The sequence below is a fragment of the Adiantum capillus-veneris genome, chromosome 22 (assembly GCF_014529385.1).
Source record: "Adiantum capillus-veneris isolate H3 chromosome 22, ASM1452938v2, whole genome shotgun sequence".
NCBI lineage: Eukaryota > Viridiplantae > Streptophyta > Polypodiopsida > Polypodiales > Pteridaceae > Adiantum > Adiantum capillus-veneris.
The window spans coordinates 16,905,644-16,930,122 of NC_140952.1; the positions used below are offsets into that span (position 1 = coordinate 16,905,644).

The following is a 24,479-nucleotide window of genomic DNA, read 5'->3' on the forward strand; positions in this document are numbered from 1 at the left end:
AATAGTGCTAGCTTGGACAAGTGGTGGACCTTCAAACTACCTTGGGCTAAACCCTCTAAAAACAAATGTTAGTATGTTGGAAAATTTGTGGACCACTGTCCCAAACCATCCATGGTAGTAAACATAGTAGCTAAACTCCATTTACAGATTGACCTTCAAATCACCTAAGGCTAAAACCTCCATAACACAATGAATATTAGGTTGAAAAATCGGTGGACCTGTACCCTAAACCATCCATTGTAGTAGACATAGTAGATACACTCCATTCACACATTGACCTTCAAACAATAGAGATAACTTCTTTCAATAGGTCTAGTTTGGACATGTGGTGGACCTTCAAACCACCTTGGGCTAAAAACTTTATAACACAAGGGATAGTAGGTTGGACAAGTGGTGGACCTCTGTCCCATACCAACCATTGTAGTAAACATAGTAGCAACACTCCATTCACGCATTGATCTTCAAACAATAGAGATAGGACTATTGAATAGTGCTAGCTTGGACAAGTGGTATACCTTCAAACCACCTTGGGCTAAACCCACCATAACACAAGGGATAGTAGGTTGGACAAGTGGTGGGCCTATGTCCCAAACCATCCATGGTAATAGAGATAGTATTTACACTCCATTCACACATTGACCTTGAAATAATAGACATAGCTTGAAGAGGTGGGCCTCTGCCCCATACTATCCATGGTAATAAACATAGTAGTTACACTCCATTCACACATTGACCTTCAAATAATAGAGATAGTTTTTTTCAATAGAGCTAGCTTGAAACCACCTTGTGCTAAAGCCTCCATGACACAATGGATATTCGGTTGTAAAAGTGGTGGATCTCTTCCCCAAACCATCCATGGTTATTAAACAAAGTGGGTACAGTCCATTCACAAATTGACCTTGAAACAATAGAGATAACTTATTTCAATGGAGCTAGCTTGAACAAATGGTGGACCTTCAAAAAACCTTGGGCTAAAACCTCCATAGCACAATGGATAGTAGGTTGGACAAGTGTTGGACCTCTACCCAAACCATCCTTGTGATGAGACTAGAGATAGAACTATTCAATAGAGCTAGCTTGGATAGGTGGTGAACCTTCAGACAACCTTGGGCTAAAATCTCCATAAGAAAATAGATAGTAGGTTGGACAAGTGGTGGACCTCTGCCCCAAACCATCCATGGTAGTAAAAAAAGTATCTACACTCCATTCACACATTGACCTTCAAACAATAGAGATATCTTCTTTCAAAGAAGCTAGCTTGGACAGGTGGTGGAACTTCACACAATCTTGGGCTAAAACCTCCATTACACAATGGATAGTAGGTTGCACAAGTGGTGGATCTTTGCCCCAAACCATCTGTGGTAGGAATCATAGTAGATACACTCCTTTCACACACTGTGTTGAGACAATAGAGATATCCTTGTTCAATAGATCTATCTTGGATAGGTGGTGGGCTTCAAAGCAACAATCGATAATACGTGTAGAACACAGTGGAAAGTAGGACAAGTGGTGGACCTCTACCCCAAACCATCTATGGTAGTAATCATAGTAGCTACACTCCATTCACAAATTGACCTTCAAAGAATAAAGATAGATTTTTTCAATAGATCTAGCTTAGACAAGTGGTGGACCTTCAAACCACCTTGTACTTAAACCTCCATAACACAATGGATAGTAGGTTGGACAAGTGGTGGATCTCTACCCCAGACCATCCATGGTAGTAAACATAGTAGCTACACTTAATTCACACATTGACCTTCAAACAATAGAGAAAGCTTCTTTCAATAGATCTAGCTTGGATAGGTGGTGGATCTTTAAACCACCTTGAGCTAGAACCTCCATAAAACAATGGATAGTAGGTTGGACAAGTGTTGGACCTCTAACCAAAACCATCATGCTATCAGAGTAGAGATATGACTATTCAATAGAGCGAGCTTGGACGGGTGGTTCACCTAAAAAATACAATGGCTAGTAGGTTGGATAGGTGATGGTCCATTACCCAAACCATTCATGGTACTAAACATAGTAGTTACACTCCAATCACACATTGACCTTCAAACAATAGTGATAGCATATTTCAATAGAGCTAGCTTGGACAGGTGGTGGACCTTTAAAAAACCTTGGGCTAAAACCTGCACAACACAATGGTTTGTAGGTTGGACAAGTGGTGAACCTCTACCCCAAACCATTCCTGGTAGTAAACTTATTAGAAACTCCATTCAAACATTGACCTTCAAACAATAGAGATAGATGCTTTCAATAGATCTAGCTTGCACATGACCTTCAAACAATAGAGATAGCTTCTTTCAATACATCTAGCTTGGACAGGTGGTGGATTTTAAAACCACCTTGGGCTAAAACAGTTATAACACAAGAAATAGTAAATTGGACAAGTGATTGACCTCTACCCTGAACCATCCATGCTATTAGACTAGAGATAGGATTATTCAATAGAGCTAGCTTTGACAGGTGGTGGACCTTCAAACTACCTTGGGCTTAAACCTCCATAACACAATGGTTAGTAGGTTGGACAAGTGATGTACCTCTGTCCCAAACCCTCCATGGTAACTACAGTCCACGCATAGATTGATCATCAAACAAAAGAGATAGATTCTTTCAATAGATCAAACTTGGATAGGTGGTGAACCTTCAAACACCCTTGGGCTAAAACCTCAATAACACAATGGATAGTAGGTTGGGAAAGCGTTGGACCTCTATCCGAAACCATGTAGAGATAGGACTATTCAATAAAGCTAGCTTGGAAAGGTGATGGACCTTTAAACCACCTTGGGCTAAAACCTCCATAAAAAATGGTTAGTAGGTTGGACAAGTTGTGGACCTCTATCCCAAACCATCCATGGTAGTAATCATAGTAGTTACACTCCATTCATAGATGTACCTTCAAACCACCTAGGGCTAAAACCTCCATAACACAATGAATAGTAGGTTGGACAAGAGGTGGACCTCTACCCCAAACCATCCATAGTCGTACACATAGTAAATACGCTCCATTCACACATTGACCTTCAAACAATAGAGATAGAGTCTTTCAATAGCGCTAGTTTGGACAGGTGGTGGACCTTCATACCACCTTGGGCTAAAAGCTTTATAACACAAGGGATAGTAGGTTGGTCAATTAGTGGTGTACCTTTGCCCCAAACCATCCATGGTAATAAACATAGTAGCTACACTCTATTCACACATTGATCTTCAAACAATTGAGATAGGACAATTGAATAGTGCTAGCGTTGATAGGTGGTGGACCTTTAAACCACCTTGGACTAAACCCACCATAACACAAGGGATAGTAGGTTGGACAAGAGGTGGACCTATGTCCCAAACCATCTATGGTAATAGAGATAGTATTTACATTCCATTCACACATTGACCTTCAAATAACAGAGATAACTTGAACAGGTAGGCCACCTTTACACAACCCTGAGCTAAAAACTCCATGACACAATGGATAATAGGTTGTACAAGTGGTGGACCTCTACCCCATAATATCCATGGTAATTCACCCATTGACCTTCAAATAATAGAGATATCTTCTTTCAATAGAGCTAGCTTGAAACAACCTTGTGCTAAAGCCTCCATGGCACAATGGATAGTAGTTTAAACAAGTGGTGGAACTCTTTCCCAAACCATCCATCGTTAGTAAACAAAGTAGCTACAGTCCATTCACACATTGACCTTGAAACAATAGAGATAACTTATTTCATGGAGCTAGCTTGAATAGGTGGTGGACCTTAAAACAACCTTGGGCTAAAACCTCAATAACACAATGCATAGTAGGTTGGACAAGTGGTGGACCTCTACCCCAAACCATCCATGTGATGAGACTAGAGATAGGACTATTCAATAGAGCTAGCTTGTATAGGTGGTGAACCTTCAAACAACCTTGGGCTAAAACCTCCATAACACAATAGATACTAGGTTGGACAAGTGGTGGACCTTTGCCCCAAACGATTCATGGTAGTAAAAAAAGTAACTACACTCCACTCACACATTAACCATCAAACAATAGAGATATCTTCTTTCAAAGAAGCTAGCTTGCACAGGTGGTGGACCTTCAAACAATCATGGGATAAAACCTCCATAACACAATGGATAGTAGGTTGGACAAGTGGTGGACCTTTGTCCCAAACCATCTGTGGTAGTAAACAAAGTAGATATACACCATTCACATAGTGAGTTTGAAACAATAGAGACAACTTTGTTCAGTAAATCTAGCTTGGATAGGTGGTCGACCTTCAAACCAACCTAGGCTAAAACCTATAGAACACAATGGAAAGTAGGACAAGTGGTGGACCTCTGCCCCAAACCATCCATGTTAGTAGTCATAGTAGCTACACTCCATTCCCAAATTGACCTTCAAACAATAGAGATAGATTTTTTCAATAGAGCTAGATGAGACGGGTGGTGGACCTTCAAACCACCTTGGACTTAAATCTCCATAACACAATGGATAGTAGGTTGGACAAGTGGTGGATCTCTACCCTAGACCATCCAGGGTAGTAAACATAGTAGCTACACTCCATTCACACATTGAAGTTTCTTTCAATAGATCTAGCTTGGATAGGTGGTGGATCTTTAAGCCACCTTGAGCTAGAACCTCCATAAAACAATGGATAGTAGGTTGGACAAGTGTTGGACCTCTAACCAAAACCATCCATGCTATCAGAGTAGAGATATGACTATTCAATAAAGCGAGCTTGGACGGGTGATTGACCTTCAAACCACATAGGGCTAAAACCTGCATAATACAATGGCTAGTAGGTTGTACAGGTGATGGTCAGGTGATGGTCCATTACCCAAACCATTCATGGTACTAAACATAGTAGTTACACTCCAATCACACATTGACCTTCAAACAATAGAGATAGATTGTTTCAGTAGAGCTAGCTTAATTAGGTGGTGGACCTTCAAACAACCTTGGACTAAAAACTTTATGACAGAAGGGATAGTAGGTTGGACAAGTGGTGGACCTCTACCCCAGACTAGCCATGGTAGTAAACATAGTAGCTACACTCCACTCACGCATTGATCTTCAAACAATACAGATAGGTCTCTTGAATAGTGCTAGCTTTGATAGGTGGTGGACCTTCAAACCACCTTGGGCTAAACCCACCATAACAAGGATGCATCGATTGACTCCCAAGTTAATGAGGCCTTCTTACAACACCAATTTATCATGGCTTGGGAGAAATCTGAAGGTTCTTGCTTCAGCCATTACACCACACACATTGCCCCAAACTACAAATCTCTCTTCTTCTCGGAACGAGGTAACTGAACCCATCCCTACATCCTTGAGCCCATCCCATTGAGTACGATCCACATAATTGTCTCCATTCGTCTTAGCTCCCATTCTCTATGCTACGAGACAGGACGTTGGGCCATTGGCGAGGAGTCTCATCAACTTTGCACCTTATTCCCTCGTCTAGTGCGAGAGAGTGAGTACCACACACTACTTGAGTGCTCATTTTTTTACCACATAGGTCCTCTTTTCCTCATATATTCAGCTAATGAGCTCTCCCTACATAGCTTCCTCTCCCAACCACGATGTGGACTCTCTACTCGACGCTCATTTCAGCCATTTTTGAGCATCGAGAGTCACTAATGACCTCCACTCACACCACCTGACATGTTCATTTGGTCCATAGGTCATATTTGACCTCCAAGAATGATAATAGAACTCTCTCTCTCTCTCTCTCTCTCTCTCTCTCAGAGCTAGAGGAAGTTCGCGTGGAGAACACACTCGCGACAAAAGAGACAAAGATAATGTGATGAACTAAGAAACAAGGGAAGCTACTCATTTAATTAGAGGTATATTTCAAGTTAAACTTTTGCACATATTCTAAGACAGTGACTCTCTCTCTTCGCTCTCTCATCATTTTCTCTCTCTAGGCTACATTTATGCTAACTATTATGCACGTGTATAGATAATTATAGATGATATACTCCATCCATGAATAGTTCATCTTTAGTTTTGCATATCTTTGTATTTTTTTAAAAAAATTTGCATTTTTTTGTAATTTATGTATTTTCCACCTTAGAGACTAAAAATTTCCTTATAAATAGGGAAAAATATAGCATGATGCCATATGATTACAGAATGATTTTCAAGATGTGTTTCATCTTTGAAGATTTTTTTACAATTTTTGGTTGCATAGAATGTTTATTATAAATACTTTAAAACTAATTTTGCATGGGAAATTTAGCAATCAGCATAAGATAATTACAAAAAAGATACAACACATTTTCATGTTGTATTTCAACTTTGGAAAAATCCCTATAAATTTTGGGATCATATAAGTTTCATTGTTATTTTCATAAGATCATTCTTTTAATATTTTTAAATGGAAAAATTAGATAGATACTTTGGAAATTACTATAATTTTTTTGGATCATTTTCTAAGCTAAGAACAAGAGTTGGAAATTTTCATAGAATTAGTTTGCATGTAGATTATTTCTTTACTTTGGTTAGTTTTTGGCATTAAAAATCCGTAGTAATTAGATTTTTTGAGTTGGAAATTTTCTTTGCCCCTAAGTGGCACTAACCTTTACTTGATTGTATGTTCGCATGGGAAACCCATTATCATTCAATTGGACAATTGTTTCTACTAATGCCTTGCCTTGAGTTGCATCATGGACCTAAAAGCCATTAAGAGGAACGACGGAGCAGGACTAAGCCACACTCCCATCATTGAAGAACAAACAGTGCAACAAAACACTGTAGAAAATAGAGTCTAGGTACTAGTAATCAAGCTATGCATAAGTAGCTAGTTTAAGCATGACCTAGCATGTTAGCGGGTCACCACGACGGACTTCTATAGCATAGTGATCCGACACTAACATAATGTCAATACTCAGGGAAGTGACTTGGATGGGGCACGTAGACTTGTTGACATTTTCAACCTCAAGAAGTGAACCTTAGCAAGAAAACACACCAACTCAACAAGCAAACCAACACTCAATGATTAGGGAAATTTGCCTATGTCTTTTCTCACAACTCTAGATCATCACACCATTTTGGCACTCGAGTGGACTCGAAATGCAACGAAACTTCAGGAGGAGGTGTCATAAAATCTAATATCTAACCAACCCAAATGATTTTCTCATATTAAATTGATCACTTAATGTGGGAGAATAAATGGGAAGAAGTGTTAAGATATAGATATGTGCTTATAGATCTATCTCAACACGGGGCCAATAGTAAAGGGGCCCAAATGGGAGATGGTCTATCAAGAGCAAGGCTAACCAATGGAGCATAAGACCTTAGGGTTAGCTTCATTGAAGACCTCCAATAATGTGTGTAAAAGTCCTTTGAACTTAGGTAAGCTAGGGCTGAGCTTGAGGTGGGAACCCGGCCCAAGCTTGAGGTGCTTGACCTGCTTGAGGTGCTTGTCATGCTTGAGGTGTTTGTCCTTCTTGAAGTTCTTGATTAAGGTGCTTGAGGTGCTTGAATTATTCCATGCTTGAGGTGCTTGACTTGCTACATGATTAAGGTGCTTGAGGTGCTTGACTTGCTACATGATTAAGGTGCTTGAGGTGCCTTGAGATGCTTGCCTGAGATGCTTGTGGGTAGAAGATCTGTTTGATAAGCTACAAGGCTCTACCTACTTCAGTAGGCTCTATCATCAAATAAGGATAGTGGATGAAGATATCCTAAAGACCGCGTTTCGCACAACATTTGGTCCTTATGAATATCTAGTCATGCCTTTTGGCTTGACTAATGCACCAGCTACTTTCAATCGTCTCATGGAGAAAATTTTTAGCCCATATCGTAAACTCACTGGAGTGTTCTTTGATGATATCATCATCTACTCCAAGTCTTTGGAGGAACATAAGCAACATCTCCAAGTGATTTTTCAAGCCTTGAGGGAGAACAAACTTTTTCTCAACCAAAAGAAAAGTGAATTCTTCCTTCAAGAGATTCAATATCCAGGTCATATTATCTCTCACGATGGTATTCGTATGGATCCATCAAAGTTAGAGCTAATAAAATCATGGCCTAACCCAAGGAATCTACATGAGCTAAGAAGCTTTATTGGTATGTGTGCATACTATAGACGCTTCATAGCAAAATTCTCTCAAGTAGCAGGACCACTACACGACTTAACAAAGAAGAACGTTAAGTTTGTATGGACTGCTAAGGAGCAAAATGATTTTGAAAAACTCAAAGAGAAGCTTACTTCCCAACCAGTCCTCGTGCTTCCGGATCTCTCAAAGCCATTTGAGGTCCAATGTGATGCGTGTGGTGATTGCCTTGGAGCGGTTTTGCTTCAAGAAGGGCATGCCATAGCATATGAGAGCCGAAGGCTCAATAGTGATGAACCAGTCTTGGGCATTTATGAGAAAGAGCTTTTAGCTGTTCTACATGCCCTAGATACATGGAAGCACTACCTATTGGGGACTACATTTATCCTACGAACCAACCACCAAAGTCTCAAGTATTTCATGACGCAAACCAAACTTTCTGACAAACAAATGAGGTGGGAAAATTTTCTTTTGCAATTTAATTTCCATATTGCTCACATAGCTGGTAAGCACAATCAAGTTGCCGATGCACTTTCACGACGACCAAAAGTTAATGCGGTGTCTATAGCTACTCACAATGATCTATCCTCTATGATAGATGAGTATGCTACTGACCCTGATTTTAGAGACATAATGTCAGCCCTTGCTTTGGGGAAGAAAGAGGAACCATTCACCTTGCAGGATGGTTATCTTCTCCACGGAAATAGGCTATGCGTTACCCATTCCCTTCGTGAGAAGGTTATGTATGAATCCCATGCTCCTCCATATGCAGGTCATAGAGGTATTCAACCTACTCTCCGAGGAGTAGAGACGTATTTCTATTGGCCTACCATGAAAGTGGACATACAAGAGTATGTTTCAAAATGTGTAGTATGCCAAAAGACCAAGTATGATAGAGGGAAGCAACCTGGATTACTCCAGCCATTGCCTATTCCAAATTAACCATGGGAGAGTATATCCATGGATTTCATCTTTGGATTACCCAAGTCTATCCATGGGAATACAGGAATATGGACAATAGTCGACAGGTTTAGCAAGCAAGCACATTTTATTCCTGTCAAAAAGACTATTAAGGCACATCAAATAGCAACTCTCTTCATATATCAGATTTTCAAACACCATGGATTACCCACATCCATCGTGTTAGATAGAGATCCTAGAATGACCAGTAATTTCTGGAAAGGTCTCTTTGAAAATCTAGGAACAAGATTGAATTTCTCTTCGGCCTATCACCCACAAACGGATGGCCAAAGTGAGATAGACAATCTTACAATACTCGATCTACTCAAGACTTATGTTACCGAAGTAGATCAACGCTCACAATGGGAAAACTATTTACCTCTAGTAGAGTATTCCTACAATAATATTGTCCTTACTTCTACAGGGAAAGCACCTTTCGAGATCATAGAGGGAAGACCTAAAAGTCCCTTGCTACTCAAAGTACATGGAAAGATCTTCGCCGCCGATGAGTATAGACGTGACCTACAAGAATCTTTTTAAAAGATTAAGGAGGCTATAGCCATCTCTCAACAAAGGCAAAAAGGTGCTGCTGATAAGCACAAAAGAGCCTTAATGCTCAAAGAAAATGATTGGGTCTTACTCAAGTTTCCTAAGGCTCGATTAAGGCAAACGATGGGCAAAAATCCTACGGGCCATCAAAAGTATTATGCTAAACTAGCAAAAAGATACTATGGTCCTTTCCAAATCTTGAAGCCCATCAAGGAGACGGCTTATCAACTCAAGTTGCCCAACCATTGGCTTATACACAATGCCTTTCATGTAAGCCTACTTCAGCCCTACAAAGGAGAGCCACCCACTGAACCAATTATTGAAGACCCTCCCGAAGTTGAAGACCAAGAAGAGGTGCTACAACCCGAAGCTGTCCTTCGGCATGAAGACAAGGTACTACAACATGGTAAGATAATCCGACGGTATCTTATTAAGTTTAAAAATTATCCTTTTGAATATGCTAAATGGATGCAAGGAGTACAATTTAAGGATAGTATGAACCTTGTCAATGCCTACAATGCTACATTAGAGTAAGCAAATGTACAACTCTCTTTTAAATGACTCATGTTTTTGTCTTATAAGACAAATCCTCTTTTTAATTGTGCACAAACTTAACTAGTATGCATGCTTAGAATCATGTTTGTGATGACGACGTCTCTCAAACACGAAGTAGAATTTGTCACTCTACTTTGGGAGAAAAAAATGGACTAAAGAGTAGACATGCTTGCGGCAGCTATGTCTCCCAAGCACCAAATGGATTAGTCCTCCATCTTGGAAAGATGTCGTAGGGTAAAAAAGGCATCCTCTACCCGCTAAGTACGATTGACTAATGACTAAGGCTTTATCTCTTCTACCTCATAGTCGAGGACGACTATGATTTCAAGAGAGAGGTAATGTCATAAATTCTAATATCTTACCAACCCAAATGATTTTCTCATATTAAATTGATCACTTAATGTGGGAGAATAAATGGGAACAAGTGTTAAGATATAGATATGTGCTTATAGATCTATCTCAACACGGGGCCAGTAGTAAAGGGGCCCAAATGGGAGATGGTCTATCAAGAGCAAGGCTAACCAATGGAGCATAAGACCTTAGGGTTAGCTTCATTGAAGACCTCCAATAATGTGTGTAAAAGTCCTTTGACCTTAGGTAAGCTAGGGTTGAGCTTGAGGTGGGATCCCGGCCCAAGCTCGAGGTGCTTGACCTGCTTGAGGTGCTTGTCATGCTTAAGGTGTTTGTTCTTCTTGAGGTGCTTGATTAAGGTGCTTGACTTACTCCATGCTTGAGGTGCTTGACTTGTTACATGATTAAGGTGCTTGACTTACTCCATGCTTGAGGTGCTTGACTTGTTACATGATTAAGGTGCTTGAGGTGGCTTGAGATGCTTGTGGGAACACCCCCTAGTCCAAGTGCTTTGTCATGCTTGATGACTAAGGTGCTTGAGCTCCTCAAGTCAAAAGCATCCCTAGAAGAGGGGGGGCGAGCCCTTTTCCTAGGGATTAGAGAGAGAACACACACTCACACTCACAAGGGAAGCCCCAGCTTGAAGAGTCAGCAAGGACACATGTCAGGTCCCTACCCATGTTACCTTCATGTGTTGCTTGAAGCCTATTGGCTAGGCTTCAAAGGGGTCCAATGATAAATTACTTGAATTATCTAATTGTTTTTGCATTTATCAAGTCCTGTCTCTCAAAGGGGAAAGGGGGACACTTGTCCCAAGGCTACCCATGTTGCTTGTAATGGCTCCTTCTTGTGATTTGCTAGGCCTGGAGGGGTCCAATGAGCTTCAAGCATGAGCTACAAGGGGGGGTCGACCCAAGCAAGCTAGGGGGGTGCTTAGGGGGTATACTCACCCACACACACTCACAAACACTCTCATTGTGTGCTATGCAAAGGCAAGAGCTCCCTCTCCAAGCAAGTAGAGGTTGAGAGCCTACACCAACACTCTTGGCTATGGAGTGCAAATCCAACCAAGAGCCATGCTTCAATGCTTGAGCTTGTCATCTCCTTCTTCTTCATTACTATGCTAGCTCAAGAGTTATGATAAGTGAGGAACTAGCTCTTTCTCGTATGAAATGTTTCTTCTTCCTCTTCCCTACCCTCATTCCCTGCTAGCTCTCTCCACCTTCGAAGGTGTTTGAGGTCTTGGGACTGAGGCTTGGTATAGTTAAAGCTTTCTTCAAGTTTAGGTTATGCTATGATGGTGATGCATGAAGCTTTCATCTTCATTGCTTCACCTAGGTCACAAGGAACACAAAGAATGTATTGTAACAAGCCTCTCTTTATGGGAGAAATCATAATACAAATGCCTATTGGAGGGGGGACCGGCTCCACATAAATCCGGTCCTCAACTGTTGTCATGTTCTCTAAATTCTCTCTCTTGCAAAAGTATTGTCTATGCCAAGTTAACTAATTGCTATGATTATGTTGCTATCTTCAATTATGTCTACCCGCTATGCTCACAAAATCATTTCTTGAAAGTATTCTCATTAAAATCCGCTACTCTCAAATTGAATAGGCAAATTCAATTACATTGGTATCAGAGCATTTGGTTTCTCTTTTCTTGCTTAAGAAGAGAGGTCCTTAAGTAGCCTTTAAATGGTTGATGTTGTTAATTATAATAGAGTAAGTGGAACTGGGATCTAATATCGGTTTTGTTAAGCCCACTATGTGGGGGATGGTGCACACCTCGGGAGATTTGGACTTAATAATGGAGTCTTTTTAGACTTGCCTACGGCTTTACCATTATTGAGCCATAAGAAGTCCGAAAGGAGCTAGCCCTTGGCAACTCTGCTATGTTAGACCTACTCCTCTACTCTCTATAATTAACCACTTTGAGCCGTGGGTGTAGATACTTAAGAGACGATTTTCAAAGGCTAAGAGGAGTGGCAACTAAGGTTTTGTATTGCCAAAGCATACACTAAGTATAAACATAAATTTTGTTAACATGGCTGACAATAATCAAGAGAGTAGAATGAACATTGATAGCTTTGATTTTGCACATGAAGGTGCTAATGATGATGCTCCCATGTCTGTGAATTATCTCGTCACTAGGTTGCAGCAAGCTATAGGCAACCCTGCTTTGCAAGCCGAAGTTACTCAACAACTTCATGCTTATGGAATTTCCCTTCCTCTCCCAGAGGAGAGAGAGCTTAGGAGGCCTCTTGAAGAGACCCCCAAAAGAAGACTCTCTCCCATTTGAGAGGAGGAATCCAAAGAGAAAGAAAGCAATGAAAGTCTAAGTTCTTCTGAAGAGGTGGCTCCACGAAGACGGCGGTCTAGACGATTGCCTACTCCTCCCAAGAGGAAAAGAGCAACCTATAGTCCTTCTCTTCATCACTCTGAAAGGCAAGAGAGGAAAAAAAAGGAAGAAAAGGTCTAGGAAGAGGTCACCCTCTTCTCCTTCTTCTTCACCTTCCTTCTCTTCCGATGAAAGTTATGGCTATTCTCCTAGAGAATACAAGAGGGGAGGACATCGCAAATCATTTCCTGCATGGCGAAGGTCACAAAAGCTAAAGAAGTTCAAGGAGGGAGGAAAGAGTATCTCTTTTCTCACCTACGATGGCACCTTTGGTGCTACCGACAAAGTGTTGGCCTTCATCCAGCAATTTGATGCGGCCTTTGGGGACGAGGGCTTCATAGAGTCCTCCAAGCTACGCCATGTAGCTATGCACTTCCAGAAATCAGCTCGTCAATGGTGGGCTAGCCTTCATGGCAATGGAGAAGCCCCAAAGACATGGAAAACTCTACGAGTTTCCATCATGAAGCAATTTCTTCCAAGTGATACTAAAGATAAAATTCTTACCGAATGGCGCGGCTTGAAGCTTCTCTCTCATGAGTCTATCAAGAAGTATGTAGACAAGTTTTGGGATTTACATCTCAAAGCTACTGTCTTTCAAAAGATAGACTTTGCCGAGCAAAGACAGAAATTATGTGCGGGATTACCTGAAGAGATGGCCGAATATATCAACTCTCAACGGCCCGGTACTATTACCGAAGTAATCCACCACACCATGGTTGCTTCACGCATCAATTTCCATCAAGGGGCTAGACGTAATTTCAAGCCCATGGAAAACAAAGATAAAAATGATGCAAAGGGGAAATCCAATGCTCAAAATAATTCCCAAGGCACTTCCAACAACAACAACAACAACAATCGGTCCAAGGAGAAGGGAGTTTACAAAGGTAAAAACAAACTCTCTCCTGAAGAGCTTGAAGCTTTTCGCAAGGACCATAAATGTTTCAAGTGTGGGTAGCAAGGACATGGCTATCGTTCTTGCCCCAAGAAGAATACTCGCAATGAGACTCCTAGGGCTTCCACCATCGAAGCTCCAAAAGAGGATGCTCATTGCAAAGGATCATCACTCTCCTATGCTTGGGGAAAGGTAAGAGAGCATGATGCCTTGGGGAAAGGTAAGAGAGCAAATGGCCAGTGGCCGGCTCACTCGGACCTTTACAATTAAGAAACCTCCTTATCGAGTCTCACAAGCTCAACAAGAGGAGATTATGAGGCAAGTACACGAATTGGTAGATAACGGGATGGTGAGGCCTAGTTCCTCTCCCTTTTGTTCTCCAGTCCTTTTAGTGCAAAAGAACGATGGTACATACCGTATGTGTGTGGACTATAGAGCACTAAACCATATCACTATCAAAAATAGATTTCCTGTGCCTCGGGTAGAAGATCTGTTTGATAAGCTACAAGGATCAACCTACTTCAGTAGGATTGACCTTAAGAGTGGCTATCATCAAATAAGGATAGTGGATGAAGATATCCTAAAGACCGCGTTTCGCACAACATTTGGTCTTTATGAATATCTAGTCATGCCTTTTCGCTTGACTAATGCACCAGCTACTTTCAATCGTCTCATGGAGAAAATTTTTAGACCATATCATAAATTCACTGGAGTGTTCTTTGATGATATCATCATCTACTCCAAGTCTTTGGAGGAACATAAGCAACATCTCCAGGTGATTTTTCAAGCCTTGAGGGAGAACAAACTTTTTCTCAACCAAAAGAAAAGTGAATTCTTCCTTCAAGAGATTCAATATCTAGGTCATATTATCTCTCACGATGGTATTCGTATGGATCCATCAAAGTTAGAGCTAATAAAATCATGGCCTAACCCAAGGAATCTACATGAGCTAAGAAGCTTTATTGGTATGTGTGCATACTATAGACGCTTCATAGAAAAATTCTCTCAAGTAGCAGGACCACTACACGACTTAACAAAGAAGAACGTTAAGTTTGTATGGACTGCTAAGGAGCAAAATGATTTTGAAAAACTCAAAGAGAAGCTTACTTCCCAAACAGTCCTCGTGCTTCCGGATCTCTCAAAGCCATTTGAGGTCCAATGTGATGCGTGTGGTGATTGCCTTGGAGCGGTTTTGCTTCAAGAAGGGCATGCCATAGCATATGAGAGCCGAAGGCTCAATAGTGATGAACCAGTCTTGGGCATTTATGAGAAAGAGCTTTTAGCTGTTCTACATGCCCTAGATACATGGAAGCACTACCTTTTGGGGACTCCATTTATCCTACGAACCGACCACCAAAGTCTCAAGTATTTCATGACGCAAACCAAACTTTTCGACAAACAAATGAGGTGGGAAAATTTGCTTTCACAATTTAATTTCCATATTTCTCACATATCTGGTAAGCACAATCAAGTTGCCGATGCACTTTCACGACGACCAAAAGTTAATGCGGTGTCTATAGCTACTCACAATGATCTATCCTCTATGATAGATGAGTATGCTACTGACCCTGCTTTTAGAGACATAATGTCAGCCCTTGCTTTGGGGAATAAAGAGGAACCATTCACCTTGCAGGATAATTATCTTCTCCACGGCAATAGGCTATGTGTTACCCATTCCCTTCGTGAGAAGGTTATGTATGAATCCCATGCTCCTCCATATGCAGGGCATAGAGGTATTCAACCTACTCTCCGAGGAGTAGAGACGTATTTCTATTGGCCTACCATGAAAGTGGACATACAAGAGTATGTTTCAAAATGTGTAGTATGCCAAAAGACCAAGTACGATAGAGGGAAGCAACCTGGATTACTCTAGCCATTGCCTACTCCAAATTCACCATGGGAGAGTATATCCATGGATTTCATCTTTGGATTACCCAAGTCTATCAATGGGAATACAGGAATATGGACAATAGTCGACAGGTTTAGCAAGCAAGCACATTTTATTCCTGTCAAAAAGACTATTAAGGCACATCAAATGGCAACTCTCTTCATATCTCAGATTTTCAAACACCATGGATTACCCACATCCATCGTGTCAGATAGAGATCCTAGAATGACCAGTAATTTCTGGAAAGGTATCTTTGAAAATCTAGGAACAAGATTGAATTTCTCTTCGGCCTATCACCCACAAACGGATGGCCAAAGTGAGATAGCCAATCTTACAATACTCGATCTACTCAAGACTTATGTTACCGAAGTAGATCAACGCTCACAATGGGAAAAGTATTTGCCTCTAGTAGAGTATGCCTACAATAATACTGTCCATACTTCTATGGGGAAATCACCTTTCGAGATCATAGAGGGAAGACCTAAAAGTCCCTTGCTACTCAAAGTACATGGGAAGGTCTTCGCCGCCGATGAGTATAGCAGTGCCCTACAAGAATCTTTTCAAAATATTAAGGAGGCTATAGCCATCTCTCAAAAAAGGCAAAAAGGTGATGCTGATAAGCACAGAAGAGCCTTAATGTTCAAAGAAAATGATTGGGTCTTACTCAAGTTTCCTAAGGCTCGATTAAGGCAAACGATGGGCAAAAATCCTACGGGCCATCAAAAGTATTATGCTAAACTAACAAAAAGATACTATGGTCCTTTCCAAATCTTGAAGCCCATCAACCAGACGGCTTATCAACTCAAGTTTCCCAACCATTGGCTTATACACAATGCCTTTCATGTAAGCCTACTTAAGCCCTACAAAGGAGAGCCACCAATTGAACCAATTATTGAAGACCCTCCCGAAGTTGAAGACCAAGAAGAGGTACTACAACCCGAAGCTATCCTTCGGCATGAAGACAAGGTACTATGACATGGTAAGATAATCCGACGGTATCTTATTAAGTTTAAAAATTATCCTTTTGAAGATGCTAAATGGATGCAAGGAGAACAACTTAAGGATAGTATGAACCTTGTCAATGCTTACAATGCTACATTAGAGTAAGCAAATTTACAACTCTCTTTTAAATGACTCATGTTTTTGTCTTATAAGACTAATCCTCTTTTTAATTGTGCACAAATTTAACTAGTATGCATGCTTAGAATCATGTTTGTGATGACGACGTCTGTCAAAAACCAAGTAGAATTTGTCACTCTACTTTGGGAGAATAAAATGGACTAAAGAGCAGACATGCTTGCGGCAGCTATGTCTCCCAAGCACCAAATGGATTAGTCCTCCATCTTGGAAAGATGTCGTAAGGTAAAAAAGGGATCCTCTACCCGTTAAGTACGATTGACTAATGACTAAGGCTTTATCTCTTCTACCTCATAGTCGAGGACGACTATGATTTCAAGAGAGAGGTAATGTCATAAAATCTAATATCTAACCAACCCAAATGATTTTCTCATATTAAATTGATCACTTAATGTGGGAGAATAAATGGGAACAAGTGTTAAGATATAGATATGTGCTTATAGATCTATCTCAACACGGGGCCAATAGTAAAGGAGCCCAAATGGGAGATAGTCTATCAAGAGCAAGGCTAACCAATGGAGCATAAGACCTTAGTGTTAGCTTCATTGAAGACCTCCAATAATGTGTGTAAAAGTCCTTTGACCTTAGGTAAGCTAGGGCTGAGCTTGAGGTGGGAACCCGGCCCAAGCTCGAGGTGCTTGACCTGCTTGAGGTGCTTGTCATGCTTGAGGTGTTTGTCCTTCTTGAGGTGCTTGATTAAGGTGCTTGACTTACTCCATGCCTCAGGTGCTTGACTTGCTACATGATTAAGGTGCTTGAGGTGCCTTGAGATGCTTGCCTGAGATGCTTGTGGGAACACCCCCTAGTCCAAGTGCTTTGTCATGCTTGATGACTAAGGTGCTCGAGCTCCTAAAGTCAAAAGCATCCCTACAAGAGGGGGGGCGAGCCCTTTTGCTAGGGATTAGAGAGAGAACACACGCTCACACTCACAAGGGAAGCCCCATCTTGAAGAGGCAGCAAGGACACATGTCAGGTCCCTATCCATGTTACCTTCATGTGCTGCTTGAAGACTATTGGCTAGGCTTCAAAGGGGTCCAATGATAAATTACTTGAATTATCTAATTGTTTTTGCATTTATCAAGTCCTCTCTCTCAAAGGGGAAAGGGGGACACTTGTCCCAAGGCTACCCATGTTGCTTGGAATGGCTCCTTCTTGTGATTGGCTAGGCCTGGAGGGGTCCAATGAGCTTCAAGCATGAGCTACAAGGGGGGGTCGAACCAAGCAAGCTAGGGGGGTGCTTAGGGGGTATACTCACCCACACACACTCACAAACACTCTCATTGTGTGCTATGCAAAGGCAAGAGCTCCCTCTCCAAGCAAGTAGAGGTTGAGAGCCTACACCAACACTCTTGGCTATGGAGTGCGCGCAAATCCAACCAAGATCCATGCTTCAATGCTTGAGCTTGTCATCTCCTTCTTCTTCATTACTATGCTATTATGTATGCTAGCTCAAGAGTTATGATAAGTGAGGAACTAGCTCTTTCTCCTATGAAATGTTTCTTCTTCCTCTTCCCTACCCTCATTCCCTGCTAGCTCTCTCCACCTTCGAAGGTGTTTGAGGTCTTGGGACTGAGGCTTGGTATAGTTAAAGCTTTCTTCAAGTTTAGGTTATGATATGATGGTGATGCATGAAGCTTTCCATCTTCATTGCTTCATCTAGGTCACAAGGAACACAAAGAATGTATTGTAACAAGCCTCTCTTTATGGGAGAAATCATAATACAAATGCCTATTGGAGGGGGGACCGGCTCCACATAAATCCGGTCCTCAACTGTTGTCATGTTCTCTAAATTCTCTCTCTTGCAAAAGTATTGTCTATGCCAAGTTAACTAATTGCTATGATTATGTTGCTATCTTCAATTATGTCTACCCGCTATGCTCACAAAATCATTTCTTGAAAGTATTCTCATTAAATAAGCTACTCTCAAATTGAATAGGCAAATTCCATTTCAGGAGGTCTAGGACACCTAGGGCCACTATCCTACCAAGTCTCGTTGCAATCCAACAAGGTATCAAAATCAAGATCCATCATGAAAAAGGTCTTGAAAACTGCAACAGAACTATCCGGAAAGGTCGCTCTATGGTCTAGGAACACTCTCCTATGGTCAAAATGACATGATTTGAGCACTCAAATCTGCACTTACGACTCAGAAATGCGTGGTCGCGAACCTCACAAAAAATGGCAATGCTTACACTTGAATGAAAGAGAAAAGAGCGAGGAACATAATGCAAGTTTCAAAACTGAAAACGGATTACCCAATAAGTAGTTGCGACGATGATTACAAGTTGAAGCAGCTTTATAGCTTGAGTGTATATACAACAAAGCTCTTGCCTCTCTAAAGATAAGCCTCCCTTCACATTAAGGTTATTGACCTTTATACCTAGGGATTTCTAAATGGCCAGTGGCCGGCTCACTCGGACCTTTACAATTATCATGACATCATTGAAACTCAAGAAATTGACCTGCTACTTTGGAATCAAGATTAACCCAGAGTATCACTACACTAGCTCCGCAAAATATTTAACTACAAATGTGGTGTCTGACTACGCTTACGACTAGCAGAATGCTCGTTTGATATATATCTTAGCATTTCCCCCTTCGTAATTCGTGTCGTCCCTTGACACGACCTTGTGCAGGCTTGTCATAGGGTTGTCTTTAGCTTTGTATTCAAGGTTGACATCAGCTTGGAAAGTGCTTTGTCATTGATGAATCTCCCCCCTTCCTTGAGTGATTCATATTTACCATGTTGTTGATACGTGACTTGATCTTTGATTATTGAGATAAATTTTCTCATTGTACATTCTTCTCTTTGTTGCCAGTCTTGGCCACCATGAAGAAGGATTTTAATGTTTTGAGTTTATAGAACCAATCCTCTTTATGGTGCGAACTTTATGATGGGTTTGCTTTCCATGTCCACTGCAATTGGGGTTGTCTGCGATAGATAGCTGATATTGAAGCACTGTGTGAGCTACGTATGGTTATTGTGGATAGCTCGCTTGCTGAATTTTTCATTGCTTGTAATTGTAGGCCATTCTTTGACTTGCCATTGTTTGATGGAGCTTTGTTGTCGACCTTGGATATAAAAGATTCTCTTGATAAGCATATAGAGTCCTGCAATTTTTGTTCCAAGTCGTTGTGGATTTATTTGGGTAGCCACTTTCTTATTGCTACTATAGAAGTAATTTATACAAGAAAATGATGATTATGGTTTCTAGATTAGGGTCTAAAACGTGGATGACCAAAGGGATAAAAACTTGGTGAGAAAAAAGTGCCTTTGGTATAGGCTCTTATTGGAGTTGAGCATTTGGACTTGAAGTATCTATCATGGAAGGTGAGTGCTTTGTAGAAACAAAGAAGAGAGCTTAATGCAAGTGCCAATTGTGGGACACTCTATATGCATATTGCAAATTTGTCAAACAAAAGCATGTAGTGTAAGAGATGGAGTTGATGGGTGCTTCAAGAAACAAGTTTAGCACATGTGACATCAAAGGACGTCTCAATAGCTTCCACGTCTCCAAGAAGGGTGATTGATATAGAAGCTTGGCCACTCATACCTGACTGTGTTGAGTGTGTCGGTGTCTTTTGTACTTCCTCCTTCACTTCATCACTATACTAAAACAACTTTGACTCTTATGCCCACCTATACCAGCATGAGTGACACAACCTAAATATGCTCCACTCTTCTAGCTTGAGAAGTACCTAGAATAGCTAAGACGCTTAGACCACAAAGAATAATACATGAAGGTTTGGGACTAACGCCTTTCTCATTCAGTGGCTTAGCTACCCGACTCTGAATTTTATGCCATGTATTTTTAATGGCAACTTGGACTTACCTATTCAAGGCCAGAAACCCAATTCCATAAGTTCTAGAAATTTAGGCCTCTTCCATTGTGTTCGTCTTTGTATGCCACCATTTTGTCGAGTAGGTTGGAAAATTGACTCTTGTTGACTTTCTTGTCGTATGTTCACACTGCTTTGTGAAACAAGTCTTTTAACTCTTGTAGGGGCTCATTTATCCCTTCCTTTATCTCCCATGAGAAGCGGTTGTTGAGATGTGTGGGTTCTCTGTGATTGAGTTTCCACGAGAAATTTCGGAACACATCATGTTTTTGGTCCTTGTGTGACCGTCTTTGGCATTTTACCTTCTTCTATAATTTGATGGACACTAGGATTTGGTATCGAGACCTAATGATTTCCATTGTAAAATCCCTGATTTTGTAGCTGATGATGAGGTATCCATCTGTAGATTGTAGCAGGTTTGGTTGCAATTGGATGTTGGTTGGCTTTGCTTGCTTTGAGGTAGAACCTTGTGCTGCATGATTTCTCTTGGCTGTCCCATATTGAGCTACAATTTTTGGTAACCATATTTGAGTGCTACCTTCATAGAATCCTTGTGCTTTGAGTAGCTTCATTGGAGGTTCGTGTTTGGTAGGTTCGTCAAGGTCTGACTTTGGTACCCAAACTTGTCGCATTGTTTGCTGCTTTGATGTTTGCTTTTGCCTTTTGTGGTAGTTCTTCTCCTGATTGAGTTATTTGTCTTTTGTTTATATCTTGTCTTGCTCTTTGTAGAACTTATTTCTTGAGGTGAGTAGATCCAAGATGTTACTTTAGGCTTTTTGGCCTAAACATTAGTGTTTCCCTGGAAATAGCCCTAAGCAGTGATTCTCATTTGATGCGACCCACCCTATCACCTTTGGTTGTTGAAATTGAAACCGTGCTTGATGTATCCAAAGTGGGTCTTTGACTTTAATGTTCTCTTTGGATACCAATACTTGGTTGACATTCTTTGAATTTTTATGGATGCTTTTTTGTGCTGGAAACTTTGGTTGGTAGACTTTTTGCTTTACTTTCCATTGCATTGTTGATGGTGTGGCTCTTGATGTAGAGGCTACACAAGAAGTTCGTTGGAGGCTTGTTGAAGGTAAAGTCGTCTTGCGAGGTTGATATACTTCAGTTTTTACCTTTGCTTTACCATTTTTCGCGATGGTTGGTTACTACTTTTTTGCATTGACTTGAGGTGCTTTTGAGGTTTTTGATGGTGTTGTTGCTGAAAATTTTCCTTGTGGTTGAAAGAAGATGTTTCTCTAGATTTCTGTTAGGATCAGAGTCTCTTTGATATGCCATGGGAGTCAATTATGTGAAAAGTATCCTCATACTCCCCGGCACCCAACATGAGTACGGCCTTGGTCATGCCAAAGCTAGGAATTTGAATTTTTTGAATTTGTGTACACGATATCCTCTAGCTTAGTTATTGAAAGCTTTCCCATCATTATCCATGTATCATAAGACATTAGATTCTTTGTTGCTTCTGGATTTGTCACAGAGCTGAACATGTGATTTTGAGTCATGTTTCTTCGTATTTAATGATTGCGATCTTTCTAGAATCGACTTCTTTGAGACAGCTTTTGTCAATTCTTCAGTTAGGTCAGTGATGACATATTCTCGTGGTCGTTCTGCTTCCTTTGTTTTCACTCTTGCCTTATGATCAATGACATAGCCATCTATTTGACATTTTATGTTTTCACACTCACACACTTCATTAGCTTCCTTCAACACCTTTATCGTAAACAAGGGAGTTATATCATAGCCATCTTCATTGAAAAATTTGGTGTTCTTTCACCTCATTTATACGAACATCAAGAGTTGCCAGTATTTGATCCCATCCAAAGGGTTCAAATAACTCCTCTAGAAATGGTTCCTTAATGTAAGCTTCATCTTCTACGAAACGCTCTAAGATGCAATCTTCCTTTCTAAGACTACCACATCTTGATGCTTTGAAAATCCAAATATGCACTTTGCTTTGCAACCAGGTAGGTACCTCGTTTTCCTCTTCATTTTTCGAGTGTAATTCTTCCCCCAGGTTCTCTTTACATCTCTATAACTATAATCTTTGACACTAATTTTTGTTGTGACCTCTTTGTGTCTCAAGTAAATATAGTCATAGCCCCAATATTGTACCATTTTGAGTTGACGCATGAATGGTCTACATAATATGATGTCAAAGTTACTGCACTTATCAAAATTAATTACGACAAGAGTGTGTTCATACTCTATGCCACACAAGGATACAATGATTTGTTCTAATATTCCTATCGGTCTCTACACGTATCCATCAACTAATTGCAATTTCAATTGAGTTTTTGTAAGATCAGGCTCTCCCCATTTTTTCCATATTTCTTTGGTTGCAATGGCAATTCCTATCCCACTATCTAATATAGCAATCGTCTTTACTCCTTTGAACTCAAGTAGTAAGGTGGTGTTTCCTTCTTCTCCTTCACAATAGTCACCCACCTTATTTACTGGTATTTTCTTTGTCTATGGTTTCTTAGGGGAGGTGTCATCCATGTTTTTGCCCGCAAGTTGGTCATGTGAAGGGATTTTCAACCCCATGTTTTCCAGGTTTTTGCCCATTTGGCCCCATAGACACGGTCTAATTTTTAGTAGCTATGAGAGATAAAGTTTGCACTCTTCTATTGCAAGCTTGCCTCTTGTTGGAGTGCCTAGTGTGCCCTATCTAGTTGCTAAGAGAGTTCGTCCTCCTAAGAAGAACATTGTGGGTTGAGGCCGACCAAGGGTAGTACATGCAAAAGAGTGCTTTGGTAGTCATGCGGATGAAACTAATGTGGATTCCTCATCACTTGGTACTAGCTTTCATGCCAAACTAGCTGTTGGGATTTTCGGTGATGAGGATCTTGTAAGAAATTGTGATGTTGGAGTTGTGGAGGTAAATGCAAGGACGCAGAATGCTCATGCTGAGAGTAGTCATGCTCACAAGAAGGGAAATAATATTCTCAAGAAACGGGGCACTTCACGAAAACATGCCATAAAAAAGGGTAGACCTATGGGTGTTATGAAAGATGGTGATGAGTCTCGAGATGAACATGCATCCTTGGGCGAGGAAGAAGAGTGTGAAGATGAGATTTTGGAGGTAGAAGGCCTTGTCTTGCGGGATTCCGATGATGAGGGTGATTGGTCAAATGTAAGTTTTCCAACTTGGAAGAGTGGTGATAAAATGCTTGTGGAGCCTGAAGGAACTTTCAAAAGATTACCACCGTTTGTAGATATTGTGGGTCCAGACTTGGGACAGGCTCCAAGAGAGCTTACAGAGATTCAACTTTTTTTTTCTTTATTTCCACTTGATTTGGTAGACACTATTGTGAGAGACGAATAGATATGCCATGGGAAAATATGAAAAGGTCTTGGAAAAGAATGCGTCAACTTGAAAATGGAATGCACTAGATAGACATTCATTCTTGCGGTTTTTTGGAGTGTCTATTGGAATGGCCTTGCAATTTTTTGGAGTGTCTATTGGAATGGCCTTGCAATTTATGTCAGACAAAAATTGCGATTGGAAAAGAGACACTTGTGGTGTTGTGCGGTATCCTAACTATGCTGAAAAGATGGGGCAAACTGAGTATCAACAAATAAAGCGTTTTTTGCATGTACAGGATAACTCCCAACGGCCTCTTGTGAAGGGAACGCGAGAGTACAAGCTATGGCAAGTTTTGTCATTGGAAGAAAGGTTGAATTCCACTTTTCAATTGCACTACAATTGTGGAAAGAATGTAACTGTTGATGAGAGGATTATTCCATCTAAATGTAAGCTAAATCCTTGTCGCTTCTATAATCCTAAGAAGCCGCACAAGTTTGGAATTCAATTGTGGGATTTATGCAACTCAGAAACTGGTTACAATTACTCTTTTTGTATT

General features: G+C 40.7%; 1 pseudogene; it reads left to right on the forward strand.

Annotated features, from left to right (window-relative positions):
• Positions 1 to 23,730, forward strand: part of LOC147428970 (uncharacterized) — a 38,252-nt pseudogene extending 14,522 nt beyond the window's left edge.
• Positions 23,731 to 24,479: the final 749 nt, after the last annotated feature.